A 19,933-nucleotide genomic window follows, 5' to 3' on the forward strand; every position below is an offset into this window, starting at 1 on the left:
ACCATCTACTTCTTGGCCACTACTCTGGGCCTGCGTTGTTCCCTTTGGCTTAGGACTCATCTCATCTACTTCTGTCAGGTTTCCCACAAGAGGACAACCTACTGTTCTTATTAGCACTCCTGTGCTAATTCAGAGGAGGGCCACACTGCACCACCGGAACTGGCGAGGCCCCATCTTCTTCTCGTCTGCAGTGCGACTCATGGATCCAGGTATCTCTCTCAGCAACCTTCACCGTAGTGGGCGTGGTCAGATGAACTTGGTATGGGCCTTTCCAACGGGGTTCCTTCCAACTCTTTCTCCTAAAGTCTTTCACCACCACGAAATCACCTGGATTCAAACAGTGTTCAGCTCCACCTGCTAGATTTGCCAAAGACGCCTTCACCCGGGGGAAAACACTGTTAAGGGTGACACAATACTCAACCATGTCTTCCTCCATTCCTTGCAGGGACAACCTGTTCTGGGGAAAAGGTGTATTTGTCATCCACATGGGACGGCCAGTCAGCACCTCGTGTGGAGAGAGAGCAGTGACTGTATGGGATCTGTATCTCATACTTGTCAGTGCTAATGGAACTTAAATACGTTGTACCTAATTTCCACCAGCATAACACATGGGCAACCAGAGGAAAAAAACTCTAGACCACCTTTACTCCACACACAGAGACGCATTCAAAGCTGTCACTCCATTTGGAAAATCTGACCATTATTCTATCTTCCTGATTGCTGCTTACAAGCAAAGACTAAAGCCAGTGACTCGCTCAATACGGAAGTAGTCAGATGACGCGGATGCTACGCTACAGGACTGTTTTGCTGGCCTGAACTGGAAAATGTTTCGGGATTCATCCAATGGCATTGAGGAGTATACCACCTCAGTCACCGGCTTCATCAATAAGTGCAACGGCGACGTCATCCCCACAGTAACCGTACGTACATATCCCAACCAGAAGCCATGGATTACAGGCAACATCCGCACCAAGCTAAAGAATAGAACTGCTGCTTTCAAGGAGCCGGACACTAATCCGGACACTTATAAGAAATCCTGCTATGCCCTCAGACGAACCATCAAACTCACTGTTTATTATCTATGCACAGTCACTTTACCCCTTCCTACATGTACAAATTAACTCAACTAACCTGTACCCCCGGACATGGACTCTGTACTGGCACCCCCTGTACAGAGCCTCGTTATTGTTATTCTATTGTATTACTTAAAACATGTCTTACTTTAGTTTATTTTGTAAATATTTTCTTAACTCTATTTTCTTAAAACCTCATTTTTGGTTAAGGGCTTGTAAGTAAGCATTTCACACTAAGGTCTACACCTGTTTTATTAGGCGCATGTGACAAATAACATTTGATTTGAAGCGCTTTCACTCATGTCAGCCTTGTTTCACCAATCAATTTGGTTAATTTAGTTTTCAAAGATTACTTCATCCTTTCGACCGTGCCCCCAGATTGAGGATTTGTTCTCAAATCAATCTGCAAAGCCTCTGAACACAAAATCACAAAATGTGACCATTGTCAGAATACATTTTTGATAGCGGAGTCCACCTAGGTATGATCTCTCTCACGAGTGCTTTCGCCATAGCAACCACTGTGGCTCTCCTACAAGGGAAAGCTTCAATCCATTTAAAAAACATGTCAACAATCAACAAATAATACTTATTCCCCTCACAAGAGGTCAACTCAAGGAAGTCCATCATTAAGTGCTCCAAAGATCCTTCGGGCCTTGGATGGGACGCAGGGGATACTGAAATGCCACATCCAAAATGGTTAGTCATACAAATCTAAATGTTCTGCAAACACAGTAAAATCTACTGTACATCAATATTCATTTACAAGATCCACCATCCCTCCTTTGGACACAAGGTCTGGACCATGTGACAATTTTGCGAGGAACTGGAAAGTACAACGGGGCATGGCAGGTCTGCTCCACTCAAGCAATACACCCGAGGCGTCCTTATGACAGCGCCCCGCACACTTGAGTTTTAGCCATGGCCAGTAAAGCATCGACATCATTAAAAGAGAAAGGGTTAGTGCAAACAGGAAATGCTACCATTTGCAGAATTGTTTTATTTAACTAGGCAAGCCAGTTAAGAACAACTTCTTATTTACAATGACGGCCTAGGATCAGTGGGATTAACTGCCTTGTTCAGGGGCAGAATGACAGATTTTTACCTTGTCAGCTCAGGGATTCGATCTAGCAACCTTTCGGTTACTGGCCCAATGCTCTAACTACTGGGGAAACAGAAGAAGAAGCAGCTGCACAGTCAGCCTTGGCATTCCCCAGAGAAATGTCATCTTTAGAGGGAGTATGGGCCTGACACTTCATCACCAGGATTGATGAGGAGAGTTGAACAGCCTCCAACAGAGGACAAAAACCCTCTATTCTTCCACAATGTTCCAAAATCCTGCACTACACCAAATGCATACCTACTGTCAGTGTATATGTTAACATGTCCTTTCCACACTCACACAACTCTCACCTCCACGTTCACTTAGTACTATTCCCAAACACACTCATTAATCTCCCATATTACTCCATGTGCATCTTCAACGGTTCTTTTGAAGCTACTTGCTATACATGTAAAATAACAACCACATGCTCAATAACATCTTGTGCTATTAGTAGTGGCTGCAGACCATGTAGACACTTCAATAAAATGCCTACAAACAGCTGTCAGCGGGGCTTGCCATTGGTACCTTCCCTGCCCTCGCTCTAGTCTTCTCTCTAAGACTAGTTAATAATAGCCTTCTAATACTAGTGAATAGTTTTAATTGATTTTGTAATCTTTTATTTTTATAAAATTATTTAAATTGCCTTACTGAAATTCAGAAGACATGTCCCACAGAGGTTCGTGGATCAGGTATCTTCCCCCGGGCTGCTCAGGAAAAGTCTGGTCTAGGCAGATCCACATCGTCTTTGGTCAGACGGGAAATTCCTTTACGCTTTCCCACTATGGAATGCAGCACCAGTGTCTCCCTCGCAGAACTTCACTGGGATGCTCCTCAGGTGGAATCACTGATCTTGTTAGTTGTTGACAAATTGTAGTGGAAATTCAACCCAGGGACACTCAAAGGCAATATTCAATGAATCACTCTTTATTGTAAGCAAGCTGGAGAGGTCACAGTCAAACTTAGATGCATAAAGTACCGGTCTGAAGTGACATCTAAAAGGGCTACATAAAAACCTACATAAACATGATTCATTGGATTGGTTCCTACATGTGACTGGCTCCGTCTCCATCTCTTCAGACAACAACATTTCCTTCACACACTCATGCTCGTGCTGCTCCATTACTAGTGCGCAGGCGGAATAGTCCAAGTAAAACCGTAACTAGCAAGATGGCAGCAACCACGAAACGACGTATGCGAACCACAGGTATAATAAGAACTGGAGACTGCGTCCAGACGTCCGACCGTTGTTTTCTAGGCAATGTTCTCAAGTTCACACCAATGGGCCAGGGTTTCGGTCTAGAAGAACAGTTTAAACTGCTCCTACAGTTTTTCTTTGGTACTGCAAATTAACTGACCTCCGGATGTAACCCGGATAGACGGTCCATTAATTGGCGTATGCAAATGTGAGTAGATTACCTTTAAAACAACAGTTGGACGTCTTGGACGCAGTCTCCAGTTAATATTAATCAATACACTGATTCATGGACCATATATATCCAGTTTGCATCCAGTTATATGTGACCCATTTCACGAAACTAGGCGTATGTCGCAAGTCACAACTTCACAGGAGAGCCATTTGAACTTTTTTTTATTTTTTATTCATCAAAATTGATTTTTGGGGGGCAGAAATGCCTTCTGGAACATGTGAACTTTCATGTGCCTTAATAACAAACTTGTATGCCATCTGTAAATACAAATATAACTGTTAAATTATGAGCCTTGTTGGTTAAGCCACAGAAAAAGCCAGCAACCTTCCCACTATCCATGATTGGCTGAGATAATGAGTGGGCTGGACATGCCGAGAGAGGAGTTCGGATTGGTCTGCCATACAGAAGGCTTCTGTCTATTTGAGCTGGTCAGTCTGTGTTGGTAATCCTGTCAAACGCGGCTTTAAAAAAAATGTATCATGTAGTGGAGCGGCATAAGTGTTGCTCTCCACTTTCTGGAGGATCGAGTTTTGAAACTAGTGGAATTAGAGTATGATAGTTAAGGAAATTGAGAAAAATTACATCTTCAAACTAAGGGCAACCGTGGCATGGCATCTGTGACAGGGAGACGCGCCCATCATGCATGATGATGTATATGGGTAAGATGGCTGATTACAGCTAGCTACATTTTCAGATATTACACATTTCTAATTTTGACAGAAAGTGGTTTCATTTCAAGCCTAAGTGTACTGTTAGCTAGCTAACGTTAGCTGGCTGGCTCCTTAGCTAACATTACGTGTATGATGTTATTATTTGTATCCCAGAACCATTTGTTTAGCTAGTTGGAACCTAATGTTAGCTAGCAAACATTGAACCTGGTTGGTTAGCTCTCAGCAGATTCATGCAGGGTAGTAACAACATGATTTGGCACTATGTTCATTGTTGTTTAACCAGCTAACATTAGCTGGCTTGTTAGCTAACGTTACGTGACGTGTGTTATCTTACACATTGTTTACCTAGCTAGGTTCATTGTTTACCTAGCTAGCTAGCTACATGTGTTAAGCTAAAGTGTACAACACCCGTAGGCTGGTGTCAATAAACGTCGGCAAAAAAGCGTAATGAAATTGTTGCCAGCAGAGCTGGTTAGGCTATTTTCATGATATCCAGAGGCAAATAAATCATCGGCCAGAACATCAAGTGTGCGCTCTGAACACTCCGAGAGTGAAATGAGATGGGTGGGGCTAAAGCTTAAGAGGGTGTGAACAATGCTGAATGTGTGTAGACAAAGAAGAGCTCTTCACTAGATACCAAAACATTCAAAGGCCATTTTCTCAAAAGTGAGTTTACAAGTTTATCAACTTTCAAAGTAGAATTACTTTCCCATTGTTCCTAAAAAATGCAGGGTATGATATACCATTGTGTAGCTCTGAGTCTCTACTTTTATCCAATGTAAAAAAAAAAAACATTTAAAATGTTGCTACATATGATCAAATCCAGGTGGTGAGTCACATACCACTTGCACTCAGTGCACACAGGGAGTAGCAACATTGTCAACATGTCATCCGAGTAGATTATGTTGATCTTGGACGCTGTCTCCAGTTCATTATACCTTAGTGGTCTCGCACTTGGGTAACCAGTCTGCAGGGCGAGGGAAATAAGTAGACCAGAGTGGCTCCACCCCAATCATAAAAAAGGAGGGGGTGGGGTGTCTTGCTTTCTCTACCATCTCTGGCACATGTTAGCCCTATGCTAACCTCAGTGGTTCTGACTAGAGGGAGTACAGCTACAACCTAAATTCACTTCTTCGTAGCAGATTAGGAGAATTTATCCAGCAGGTTAGGATAATTAACGTAGCAGATTAGGAGATTTAGATTAAGGTAAGGAAAAGTGTTAGGGTTAGCTAAAATGCTCTCCTAAAAAGCTATGAAAAGTCACTTCAGGTCATAGCTGTACTCCCTCTAGTCAAAATCTCACCAGATGACAGTGATGAACAAAATTCACATTTTTGCCTATCCATTTCACCCACATTTGTGTGCTTTCACAGCAATAAAGATGTATGAGGATTATACAACATGCACATTTATATTCATATTCGTACATGGTCTTGTCAAATACACTGAACAAAAATATAAACGCAACATGTAAAGTGTTGGTCCCATGTTTCATGAGCTGAAATAAAAGATCCCAGATTCACAAAAAGCTAATCTCTCAAAAATGTTGTGCACAAATTTGTTTACATTCCTGTTCATGAGCATTACTCCTTTGACAAGATAATCCAGTCACCTGACAGGTGTGGCATATCAAGAAGTTCATTAAACAGCAATATCATTACACAGGTGCACCTTATTTTGAGGACAATAAAATAACTCTAAAATGTGCAGTTTTGTCACACAACACAATGCCACACGTCTCAAATTTTGAGGGAGCTTGCAATTGGCATGCTGACTGCAGGAATGTTCACCAGAACTGTTGCTAGAGAATTGAATGTTAATTTCTCTACCATAAAGCACCTCTAACATCATTTTACAGAATTTAGCAGTAGGTTCAACTGGCCTCTGTAGATGAACATGTACTGTATATGTTTACAGGAAGAATTTCCATTCATTGAATGTTCAGATCATCTGTGATGCCCGTATGCAACTACCCAATGTATGCTCCAAGTGGCCAGGGTCTACGCACGACTCATTCATTCTGCGCTACAGCAGAGTAGGCCTGCGTCTAGAAGCTGGTGAGAATGGAGGCGGATGACTTCTCGTGAGTTCTTTTTTTCGTGTATAATAGCCTATTAACCGCGTAAAATAATGTAACACAACGGTTTTACCCTATTAGGTGACCGGGGCTATCCACTGAAAACATGGCTTCCCTTTTTGCCGATCCCTGAACACCAGATGAAATGCCCAACAATTTAGAGCATGGCAGAACAAGGTTGGTTGTGGAGCTGCTGAAGGGCATGTGGCGTTGCCTTGATGCATCAGGTGGAAAACTCCTCTACAAGCCAAAGGTCATTTCTTTAATAAAAATACAAAACTTACATTTTGTTTTAAAATGGGTCAACTTAAAGCAACATATACCAACATTTTATATTTAGCATTGTATTGAAATTGCATACCCAAAGGTTCTGGTCAAATATCTGAAAACAGTTTTTAATTTGGCCCTACGGTCACTGAGATGTCCCATTGAAGCTTGTTCATTTTGTGTATGTCACGTTCTGACCTTTATTTCCTTTGTTTTGTCTTTATTTAGTTGGTCAGGGTGTGAGTTGGGGTGGGCAGTCTATGTTTTGTGTTTCTATGTTTGGTTTCTGTTTCGGCCTAGTATGATTCTCAATCAGAGGCAGGTGTCGTTAGTTGTCTCTGATTGAGAATCATACTTTCACTGTTGTTTCACTGTTGGTTTGTGGGTGTTTGTTTCCTGTGTCAGTGCCACACGGGACTGTTTCGTTTATATGCACGTTGTTATTTTGTATTGTGGCATGTTCAGTTTATACTATTAAAACATGGACACTTACCACGCTGCGTTTTGGTCCGATCCTTGCTACACCTCTTCAGACGAGGAGGAAGAAATCTGTCGTTACAGTGTAAATGAATGGAATCAGGTGATTCCTATAATTTCCACTAGCATTGCAACAAAATGCGAACAGATTTCAAGGGGACATCTCAGTAACTATAGAGCCCATTAACAGTACAAGTTTGTTTGGCAAGAACATTGTGCAATTTCAAACCTAAATATAAATATATATATATATATATATGTTGGCCTGTTTTAAGAATGAATGGTTTCCCTCCCCAATCAAAGGTGACACGCATACTGGCATGTGGTGTGCTCCACAACATATCCCCGAGGCATGATATTGAAATGGATGCAGAGATTAGAATGGACCCCGAAGAGCCTCCTAACCCACCACCCAAAGGAGCACCTTCCCCGGCTGATGCAGTGAGAAGGAGGCGGCAGCTCATCCAGAAATTGGTGGTAAGAAACAGAATGCCAGACAATATACAAAGCATAGGTTTTGTATTCATGTGGAAAAAGTGCAACAATTGCATTATCTAAATTAATCAAAACCCTGCGTATTCTTCCGAGTTCTGTCGAACCAATGTGTTCAACTCGTTCTGGGTTTGAGGTGGTCAACACGCGAACTGTAGACGTGGATGGACCCTCGACACCTGTGGCCAAACTTTCCCCCTCACTCCTGGCCCCTGCTGATTTGGGAGCCTCGCGCACTTTATCCCTGGGTGGAGGGCTCACGGGCTGCAGCGCAGCTTCCCTTGGTGGAGGGGGTACCCTCACCTGGCGCACGGGCTACAATGTAGCTTCCCCCATTTCTATGTGAGTAAAATAAATCAGTGCATGTCTTGTATATTAAGTTACTGACAAGCAAGTTTCATATTCTCTTAATGACTTACTATGATCCAGTGATGCAGTCGTAGAGGGTTTCGCGCACTGACTTCACTGTTTCCGATGTTACTGCTAAACGAAGTAAAAGTTGGGATGAAACCATGGGAACATTTTTAAATAAAGCAAAATAGAAGAAACTGACCTTTTTTGAAACATTCACTGCTGCCGTCGGAGCATGTGCCAGTGTATGCACTTTCCACAATGATTGCCCAGATGCGCTGGTCCATTTGGGAGAGCTCCGGAGTGCCAGGCCCCCCTCCAGTTCAAATCAAATCAAATTTATTTATATAGCCCTTCGTACATAAGCTGATATCTCAAAGTGCTGTAGAGAAACCCAGCCTAAAACCCCAAATAACAAGCAATGCAGGTATAGAAGCACGGTGGCTAGGAAAAACTCCCTAGAAAGGCCAAAACCTAGGAAGAAACTAGAGAGGAACCAAAACCAAAACCTAGGTAGAAACTAGAGAGGAACCAGGCTATGTGGGGTGGCCAGTCCCCTTCTGGCTGTGCCGGGTGGAGGTTATAACAGAACATGGCCAAGATGTTCAAATGTTCAAAATGACCAGCATGGTCAAATAATAATAATCACAGGCAGAACAGTTGAAACTGGAGCAGCAGCACGGCCAGGTGGACTGGGGAGAGCAAGGAGTCATCATGCCAGGTAGTCCTGAGGCATGGTCCTAGGGCTCAGGTCCTCCCGAGAAAGAGAAAGAAAGAGAGAATTAGAGAGAGCATACTTAAATTCACACAGGACACCGGAAAGGACAGGAGAAGTACTCCAGATATAACAAACGGACCCTAGCCCCCCGACACATAAACTACTGCAGCATAAATACTGGAGGCTGAGACAGGATGGGTCAGGAGACACTGTGGCCCCATCCAATGATACCCCCGGACAGGGCCAAACAGGAAGGATATAACCCTGTTGCCTTAATGCTGCGGTTATGTATGGCTATTATTTTTTCCCTTGCAGTTTAAGGTCAGACCATTTCTTATGACAAGTATATGACAAGTATAAATCTAAGAACATTTTTATAAATGAGGACCCAGGTCATCTGATGCAGCACTCCATCCCTCTCCTTGGTCAAATAGCCCTTACACAGCCTGGAGGTGTGTTGGGTCATTGTCCTGTTGGAGAAAAAAACCCACCAAAGCTGTCATCAAAGCAGAGAGTGCCTACGAGTGCCTACTTTGAAGAATCTCAAACATAAAATATATTTTATTTGTTTAACACTGTTTTGGTTACTACATGATTCCATATGTATTATTTCATAGTTTTGATGTCTTCACTATTATTCTACAATGTAAAGAAAAGCCCTGGAATGAGTAGGTGTGTCCAGACTTTTGACTGGTACTGTATCTGTGACCAATAGATGCATCTCTGTATTCAACGTAATGTGAAATCCGTAGATTAAGTTCTAATTACTTATTTCCTCACATGAACTGTAACTCAGTAAAATAGTAGAAATTGTTGCATGTTGCATTTATATTTTTGTTCAGTATGGATGTAATTTACCATCATTCTAAAACTAATTGAGAGCAATGGTGTATTTTGTAGGCACTAACGTAGGCAAACTTAAAAATGCACAAAAAGTTACTTGAGCTGATTTAGATTATCTCATAGGAGATCTTGTACGTTTTGTTCTAAGCTTGTGTTTACCACATATCTTAATTTCAGCATTTATTCAAACACCCTCCAAACCCCCATTAAGTATTTATGTAATCAAAACAAGCAGATAAAGGCTTCAATATTCATAAAGGTCATGTTTAATATATTATTCCAAATAATTTGGGTTCATGGAATGCCTCTGCTGATCCTACAGCTATTGTATGCAGTAATCATGTGCCTATGAACCAGATGTCCTAGTAGGGAGTCCACTGTGTGCAGCTCACCCTGCACTAACATAACATGAGCATGTCTACTTCTGCTAAGCTTCCCAGTAAAGCAATGAAAACAATCAAGCATCCCAGAAAAGTGCAAAAAATAGCCCACGTTAATGTTCATGAAATAAATAATTTGCTAGTAAAAGATGATTCATATTCTGACAATCTCTGAAACTCACTTAGATAATACCTTTGATTATACAGTGGTAGCAATAAATGGTTATAAACAAGACAGAAATGTCAAAGGTGGAAGTGTTGCCGTTTTATATTCAGAACCACATTCCTGTAAAGCTTAGAGAGGATCTCATGATACTGTTGAAGTAATATGGCTACAGGTTTATCTGCCTCACCTAAAGCCCATTCTGGTGGGAGCTGCTATATAACAGTCAACAGAGAGGTACATTTTCTGGGTGATTTAAATATTGACTGGCTTTCATCAAGCTGTCAATTCAAGAAAAAAGCTTCAATCTATAACTAGTGCCTGCAACCCTGGTTCAGGTTATCAGACCAATCTACCAGGGTATTTACAAACAGCACAGAAATGAAATCATCAAAATGTAGTGATCACATCTTTACTAATGCTGCAGAAATGTGCATTAAAGCAGTATCCAAATCCATCAGATGTAGTGATAACAATATAGTAGCCATATTTAGAAAAACCAAAGTTCCAAAGGCTGGGCCTGATATAGTTTATAAGAGGACATACCATAAGTTTTGTAGTGATTCCTATGTTGTTGTTGTAAATACTATTTGTTGGTCTGTGTTGTGTAATGAGGAGCAACCAGATGCTGCACTTGACACATTTATGAAATTGCTTATTCCAGTTACTAATAAGCATGCAACCATTAAGAAAATGACTGAAAAAATTGTTAAATCCCAGTGGATTGATGAGGAATTAAAAAATTGTATGGTTGAGAGGGATGAGACAAAATGAATGGTAAATAAGTCTGCACAACCAATTGGAAAACGTACTGCAAATTGAGAAATCATGTGACGAAATTGAATAAAAAGAAGAAACTATACAATGAAACAAAGATAAATGATAGCAAAAACCTTTGGAGCACCTTAAATGAAATGTTCGGAAAAAAGGCAAACTCAGCTCCATCATTCATTAAAATAGATGGCTAATTCATCACAAAACCCACTGATATTGCCAATTACTTTAATGATTTTTTTCATTGGCAAGATTAGCAAACTTAGGCATGACATGCCAGCAACAAACACTGACACTACACATCCAAGTATAAATATAACTGATCAAATTATGAAAGACTAGCATTGTAATTTTGAATTCTGTAAAGTGAGAATTGAAAAAATGATTGTTGTCTATCATCAATGAGAAGCCACCGAGGTCTGACAACTTGGATGGAAAATTACTGAGGATAATAGCAGACGATATTGCCACTCCTATTTGCCATATCTTCAATCTTAGCCTACCAGAAAGTGTGTGCCCTCAGGCCTGGAGGGAAACAAAAGTAATTATGTTACCCAAGAATAGTAAAGCCCCCTTTACTGGCTCAAATAGCCAACCAATCAAACTGTTATGAACCCTTCTTAAACTTTTGTACAAAATTGTGTTTGACCAGATACAATGCTATTTTACTGTAAACAAATTGACAACAGCTGTTTTGTTAGACTTCGGTGTGGCTTTTGACATTATCGATCAGTCTGCTGACAGAAAAACACGTGTTATGGCTTTCCACCCCCTGCTATATTGTGGATAAAGAGTTACCTGTCTAACAGAATACAGAGGGTGTTCTTTAAAGGAAGCCTCTCCAACACAATCCAGGCAGAATCAGGAATTCCCGAGGGCAGCTGTCTAGGCCCCTTACTTTTTATTTTAGTTTTTACTAATGACATGCCACTGGCCTTGAGTAAAGCCAGTATGTCTATGTATGCGGATGACTCAACACTATACACGTCAGCTACTACAGCAAGTGAAATCACTGCAACACTTAACAAAGAGCTGCAGTTAGTTTCAGACTGGGTGGCAAGGAATAAGTTAGTCCTAAATATTTCAAGAGCTAAAAGCATTTGTATTTGGGACAAATCATTCACTAAACCTCAACTACATCTTGTAATAAACAATGTGGAAATTGAGCAAGTTGAGGTGACGAAACTGCTTGGTGTAACCCTGTCATGGACATAACATACTGATACAACAGTATCTAAGATGGGGACAAGTCTATCCATAATAAAGGGCTGCTCTGACTTTTCAACAACACTATAAACAAGGCAGGTCCTAGTGGCTCTAGTTTTGTCGCACATAGACTACTGTTCAGTCGTGTGGTCAGGTACCACAAAGAGGGACCTCTGAAAATTACAATTGGCTCAGAACAGGGCAGCACGGCTGGCCCTTAAATGTACTTGGAGAGCTGACATTAATAATATGCATGTAAATCTCTCATGGCTCAAAGTGGAGGAGAAATTGACTTCATCACTACTTGTATTTGTAAAAAGTGTTGACAAGCTGAATGCACGGAGGTGTCTGTTTAAACTACCAGCACACAGCTCGGAAGCCCATGCATACCCCACAAGGCATGCCACCAAAGGTCTCTTCACAATCCCCAAGTCAAGAACAGACTATGGGAGGCGCAGAGTACTACATAGAACCATGGCTACTTGGAACTCTATTCAACATCATGTAACTGATGCAAGCAGTGGAATCAGATTTTAAAAACAGATAAAAATACACCTTATGGAACAGCGGGGACTGTGAAGAGAAACACACACACAGGCACAGACACATAAACACATGATAAGACACACACTCTACACACACTTACACATGGATATTGTATTGTAAATATGTGATAGTGGAGTAGTGACCCGAGGTAACACACTAAATAAATTGGGTAAAATGTTATGAAATGTAATGTCATGTAATGTTTTCAATTGTATATAACTGCCTTAATGTTGCTGGACCCCAGGAAGAATAGCTGGGGATCCTTAATAAATACAAATGCAAATAGAACAAAATGTATAAGAACTCCTAAGCCTGTGTTAACCTCAGACCTTATTTAAGGCATTGATCCCAAAACCCCATTCTTTCCCCATTAATTTCCTCCATAGGAATGGCCAATGAACCAGAAGTAGAAACCGCTAACTCATATCCGTTTTTTAGGACTACAAGCTGGCGACCTCTACTGCTGGCGTGATCCACTAAGGCGGTAAGACCAGAGACCCTATACGGTAAAGTAATATATGGCCATATATGACCTTATTTACATAAGAAATCAAGTGCATCCTCAGGTGCATCCTGTTTCCATTGATCATCCTTGAGATGTTTCTACAACTTGATTGGAGTCCAGCTGTGGTAAATTCAATTGATTGGACATGATTTGGAAAGGCACACACCAATCTATATAAGGTCCCACAGTTGACAGTGCATGTCAAAGCAAAAACCAAGACATGAGGTCGAAGGAATTATCCGTAGAGCTCAGAGACAGAATTGTGTCAAGGCACAGATCTGGGGAAGGGTGCCAAAAAATGTTTGCAGCATTGAAGGTACCCAAGAACACAGTGGCTTCCATCATTCTTCAATGGAAGAAGTTTGGAACCACCAAGAGTGCTTAGTGCTGGCCGCTCGGCCAAACTGAGCAATTGGGCGAAAAGTGCCTTGGTCAGGGAGGTGACAAAGAACCCGATGGTCACTCTGGCAGAGTTCCAGAGACCCTCTGTGGAGATGGTAGAACCTTCCAGAAGGACAAATATATTTTCAGAACTCCACCAATCAGGCCTTTATGGTAGAGTGGCCAGACGGAAGCCACTCCTCAGTAAAAGGTACATGACAGCCCGCTTGAAGTTTGCCAAAAAGCAGCTAATGGACTCAGATGATGAGAAACAAGATTTTCTTGTCTGATGAAACCTTGATTGAACTCTTTTGCCTGAATACCAAGCCTCATGTCAGGAGGAAACCTGGCACCATCCCTACGGTGAAGCATGGTGGTGGCAGCATCATGCTGTGGTGATGTTTTTCAGCGGGCAGGGACTGGGAGACTAATTAGGATTGAGGGAATGATGAACGGAGCAAAGTACAGCGAGATCCTTGATGAAAACCTGCTCCAGAGCGTACAGGACCTCAGACTGGGGCGAAGGTTCACCTTCCAACAGGACAACGACCATAAGTACACAGCCAAGATAACGCAGGACTGGCTTCGCAACAAGTCTTTGAATGTCCTTGAGTGGCACAGCCAGAGCCCGGACTTGAACCCGATCAAACATCTCTGGAGACCTTAAAATAGCTATGCGCCGACACTCCCCATCCAACCTGATAGAGCTTGAGAGGATCTGCAGAGAAGAATGGGAAAAACTCTTCAAATTCAGGTGTGCCAAGCTTGTAGCGTCATTTCTGCCAAAGGTGATTCAACAAAGTACTGAGTGAAGGGTCTGAATACTTATGTAAATGTGAAATTTCTTTTTTTTTTTTTATACATTTGCCAACATTTCTTAACCTGTTTTTGCTTAGTCATTATGGGGTATTGTGTGTAGATTGATGAGGGAGAAAAACAATTTAATCAATTTTAGATTAAGTATGTAATAAAAAGTGGAAAAATGAGATCTGAATACTTTCCGAATGCACTGTATATTTAAACCTCATATATAAACGTGACATATTTTTAAATGTATGATCATATATTTTAAGAACATAAATATCACACCCCCATACAAAATAATATAATATGGATATGTATTTTCATCATGAAAAATGTTCCACGAATTTTTTCCCCCATCCAATTTATTTATTTATTTGAACTGTGTTCCAGAAAAGTTAGTTTTATGGCATATTTTTAAAAAACCACATAAATCTCTCACACAGGGATGAATTACTTTCTAATTGCATTTGGTGTTAGGCAACCTTATGATTACTTTGTTCCTTGTAGGTACTGTAGATGATACTTGCCATCTCATTTTGAGACTAGCTTGAGATGGCGTAGACAACAATAGAGGGCTCGCAGTTGACGTACGACGCCTCCTGGCTGCCATGTTGGAAGACCACCGCCTTTATTCTTCTGACAACAACAACCGAGTGGCTTCCCCAAACTAAATGATAACAGTGCCTAAAACGAGTTGATTTATTACCACGGTAATTTTCTGTAGAGTATTTGGCTGCTCTAACAAGGCAGGAAAGACAACGGGTAAAAAATATGTTTAAAGATTCCCCGCAATCATGAAACACCATTGGTGACACCAGTGAGATAAGACTCCAAAACGGTCAGAAAAGCGAAGAAACCGTTTTGCTTGTAAAGGCCTGATCACAGACAGTCAGTAACTGGTCTGCTACGATAATTTCATCACTGGTAAATCAAGTCTGATCGATTTCGAGTTTTGTTAGCAACAACACTAAATTAGCTAGCAAGATGGCTGGTAGTCTATCAATTAGCATGTGTTTAAAGTTTTATGGAAGCTATTTTTCACTATTAAAATGCACCTTTATAACAAAGAATGGTGTGCCTCTATCATCGCATTTGCAGACTAATGTAAATGTACTAATCATGTGATGAGTAGATTGGATAGTGATAATTTAAGCTATTAATAATCGCGTAACGTTAGCGACATAGGTTCATAAGCAATATCAGAGCTGTTTCCTTCGCATGGGAATAATGTGGCCTTTTGATAAACTTTTCATGCAATTATACTATACTTTATATGACTGGAGGAATAGGCAGAATGTTTTTTAATACGATGGTAGCCTACCCTACTGACACTGACAACAGACCAATAAAAACGAACTTGTCTTGAATGCAACCATGTTATCAAGGCCTATGAAAAAGGGATCCAGCTTTTGATATTTGCTACGGAATATCAAATATGACGTTCATTTTTTACAAAAACTGGATCCCTTATAGCCATGACCATGAAAAGGGGAGCCACAAATTGTACAATATGACATCCATATTGCCCGGAGGACATTATTTTCCAAAAATGCTCCGGTGGTTATATGTTCATATGATAACCCACTGAAAATTGGTTGAGAACTTTATTCATAAGAGTGAAAATGTATGGACATTACAACATAGGAAAAAGGTCTCAATAGGATAGGACAACCTGCTGCGTTGACTATTGCTTGTTCCAGCCCAATAGATGTAATCTTTATATGGCATTAAAACACCAGAATGAATTAAACACAACCAAGCAATTAACAGACCTGATGGTATAGGTGACCTGAAGAAGTGATATTCTAACATCAGGTGTGCTTTTCATTTGTTTATGTACTACTGTAGGCTCTCCAGTTGACCTCTATTAAGACACCCATGCTGACTGGATACCCACTGTGAAGATGAGCAATGTTGCAGAAGCATCCGTTTCTACTGCTTTGTCCTTTTCCAGATATGAAAGGAGACTTCTCTCAATTATACAAGATGGTTGTTAAATTATATGCTTTGGTCAATCTGAATGGTTCTGTTGTGCCATTTGAGTAGAGCACCTTCACTTTGTCAAGACAAAACTGTATGAATATGTAAAATGTCATTTGGAACATGTAAAATACTGTTTATGATATTGTAAACATACTGTACTTTAATAATAGGCTACATTGTTGTATGGGTGAAATTAAAATAGTAATCTTTGCTTTGCCTAGTCCCATTGAATATAAAGTATTTCTTATAGCCTAACTATTTTATTTAACAATTTAAACACATTTAGCATAGACAATGTAATTGTTGTGGTAGTCTTCGTCAAACCATCTTCATTATCACAGTGCCACTCAGACCACGGAGAAAAGTATCTGGCATTGGACTTGGTAGTAGTAGTTGTGTGTATGTTTTAAGCTAAGGATCCCATCTCGTGCTTCCAGACATTTCACCTAGATTTCAAGGGTTGTATTTGAAACAAAATATGTAATGTCAGCACAAGGCATGTACAAAATCTAGTATAATGACTAGCTTCATATACATTGTCTACTGGTATCGTTTTTAAGTTGAGAACATATAGCTGAACAATATGTAAACTGTGTGATTTAAGCTATCCTATGCTTCAGATGCATAATGTCAAGGGGTTCATTGCAAATGCCCAAAAGGCAAAGGCCATTATACTGTGGGCCAGTGGTTCCCAACTCCGGTCCTTGAGTATCCCCAACAGTACAGCTTTAGTGTAGCCCCGGACAAACACACTTGTCAACTAATTATCAGGCCCTCAATGAGTTGAATCAGGTATGTTTGCCTGGGTCTACATCAAAAATGTGTGCTGTTGGGGGTATTCAAGGACTGGAGTTGGGAACCACTGTAGGCCTATGGCTGCACTGGCATTGTATGCCATTATCAGCTGCAAAATGGGTTCACATGGTTGATATCCTGGAAAAAATAGCAAGAATCAAATAAAAATTATTGGAGAGCTTATGACTGAACAAAAAGGTAATGTTCATTTGAGAAAACAGACAAATTAGAGACAGATTCCCTTCCCCTCTTTATTGCAGGAATGTGATCTGTGATTAATCAACATCAACACTAGTTAATCTTGAATAATAGTTAACAATTAAAACAAGTTTAAACACAACTTCAAAGAATCAACTATTTCAATGTGTATAAGTAAGCTAATGCATATGTAAAGGTTAGACATTTTAGTAACAAGTAGGCTATTATTACCAAAACAATTTCCGGTGAACCAAAAAAAGACAATACCAGTGTTGGCCAACCTCAAGCCACAGATCCCTGATCTACTGGGTGAGCAAACTAGGACACTGGCTTATTAACTAATTAGGCTTGATATATTGAATAAGGTGTTTTAGTGCTGGGCTAAAACGGAAGCATGCACACCCAGCAGGGTTGGTCTGCTCCAGTTGTAATAGGTTTCTACATTGTGTGACTTTTAAAACGGTATATACTCCATGGCATACAGGGATGTACCCTTACTCTCTTGGGACATTCACTGGGACCTCTTCATCTGCAGACAGGCTTCGACAGCTCTCTGTATCTGAAGACAGAAAACATCACAAGGAAACAGGCTGCATTTTTTCCTTTCCATTATACTCAAGTTAGACAGCCCTTAATATTACGATGCTATATCATTCTGTCCTCAGTTTCTCGCTAGGGGCTGGAACTTCCCTAGCCCGAGTAGCCTACTCTCCCTTCTGACACCTGGAAGTGCTAGCTAATCCTTTCACCCTCTTCCATGGCTGTTAGCTAGCTAACGTTACCTACCTAGCTACAAATGCATTTTGGTGTTACAACGATAAATAAAGTACATCAAGATAGCTAATATGAAGTTGGCAAGCTGGTGATATGTAAAGTTAACTAACTAGTGACATTTTTACTTACTTTAATAGGTTCTCCCACTGCCTCTGTTTTATGGGTCCTTGGAAAACTAAATAATGATTGTAGCAAAACGCAGCCAGTCATGTTGACGATTGGAGGTCTTTCATCTCCTTCTTCTATGAGGTTAACGAGGGTTGCATCCAATTTGTTGCATTACTGCCAGACCTACAAGACCTTATACTTTACTTAAAGTAGAACAATTTACTAAATACCCATCTAACACTATATTCACTAATTTCAAAATTATTTAAAATAAAATTAACACCCCCCTACTCCACTAATTAAATGTATTTATTCCTACCTCATGCCATCACCCTAAAAGGATGGGAAATCACCACATCCTGTAACTCTCCTGCTGTCAAGTCCTGCACACCCAAATGCCTCTCTACAGCTGCCACCACAACCTCAATTTTACTGCACTTTTCCTCCTGACATACACATTGTTCTTGTCCTCGCAAGGGATGCCATTTAACTGTCTTTTCAAGGTAAAGGCGCTCTTCCAACCATCATCAACTCTTTCCCTCCCGAAAAGTCAGATGTTATTTTGGGATGTAGCTAAGTAGTCCATGGCCGTGTTCGATAGGATCAAAACCACAATGTATCATGGGTAAATTGTGACTGACTGACTGACTGACTGATCTACAAATAACAAATTGTAGGTTTATAATTTGTGACGTTTATTTATAATTTGTTTATTTTCATGCAGTATAGTTGTGGCTGCCCATAAGGTAATGTAAAAATGGTTTAGATATTGTTGTGTCAAACAGTGGGTTGCGCCCACAAGGGGGAGCGCGCAGGGTCGGCAGGAACTCAGTCCGTCTTTAAATTTACCTTTGAAAGTTTTAATAGTAGAATGTACAAGGTGCAATTTTGAAATTGGGTCAAATGCATCATCAATTCCTATTGTCATGTTAGTCATTGCATACCTTAGAGAGAGATGTATAACTTTTCAGAAATGTCCAGATCAATTAGCTCATTTTTTTTTTATTGCGATTATTTTAGATCATAGATATTGTCATTTTTTAGACACTCATATCACATGAATACACATTAGACATGGCCAAATGCATAGAATTGCAATAACATTTGCTTTAAACCTGTTTGTGTCATGAACAGTGTTTGTGCCCACAGAAATAGACTTGCACGGGATGTCCCCCAATTCTGGAAGGAAGGCCCCGATTGAAAAAATTGGGGAACCCCTAGTATAATCCACTATTATTCTGGTCTTCCAACGAGTTCCATTGGGAATTGTTTATACATGTTGCCACCAGCAGGGGTCGCGAAGGAGAATGAGCACAGTGGTTTGCTTCTCCCTCCTATTGCTTTGTTTTGTTAAAAAGGTAGGTACACAGGTAACAATTTGAAAGATTTTACTGAGTTACAGTTCATATAAGGAAATCAGTCAACTGAAATAAATGAATTAGGCCCTATTCTATGGATTTCACATGACTGATCTGTTGGCCACTGATACCTTCAAAAAAAGGTAGAGGCGTGGTTCAGAAAACCAGTCAGTATCTGGTGTGACCACCATTTGACTCATGCAGCGCGACAACTCCTTCGCATAGAGTTGATCAGGCTGATGATTGTGGCCTGTGGAATGTTGTTCCACTTCAATGGGTGTGCAAAGTTGCTCGATATTTGCTGGAACTGGAACATGCTGTCATACACGTCGATCCAAAGCCTCCCAAACATGCTCAATGGGTGACATGTCTGGTGAATATGCAGACCATGGAAGAACTGGGACATTTTCAGCTTCCAGAAATTGTGTACAGATCCTTGCGACATGGGGCTGGCTGTACA

The 19,933-nt window shown here is 40.6% G+C and overlaps 2 long non-coding RNA genes across 2 annotated transcripts; one reads left to right on the forward strand and one right to left on the reverse strand.

Annotated features, from left to right (window-relative positions):
- Nucleotides 1–6,473: 6,473 nt before the first annotated feature.
- On the forward strand, nt 6,474–7,874 carry LOC139377025 (uncharacterized). The gene is made up of 3 exons (XR_011627987.1): nt 6,474–6,603; nt 7,398–7,571; nt 7,723–7,874. It is a non-coding gene; the product is annotated as an uncharacterized lncRNA (long non-coding RNA).
- Nucleotides 7,875–17,285: 9,411 nt separating this feature from the next.
- On the reverse strand, nt 17,286–18,667 carry LOC139377389 (uncharacterized). Its single transcript, XR_011628000.1, has 3 exons — nt 18,435–18,667; nt 18,137–18,298; nt 17,286–17,792 (listed from the first exon to the last, which is right to left on the reverse strand). It is a non-coding gene; the product is annotated as an uncharacterized lncRNA (long non-coding RNA).
- Nucleotides 18,668–19,933: the final 1,266 nt, after the last annotated feature.

This window comes from Oncorhynchus clarkii, chromosome 20, assembly GCF_045791955.1.
Source record: "Oncorhynchus clarkii lewisi isolate Uvic-CL-2024 chromosome 20, UVic_Ocla_1.0, whole genome shotgun sequence".
Lineage (NCBI taxonomy): Eukaryota > Metazoa > Chordata > Actinopteri > Salmoniformes > Salmonidae > Oncorhynchus > Oncorhynchus clarkii.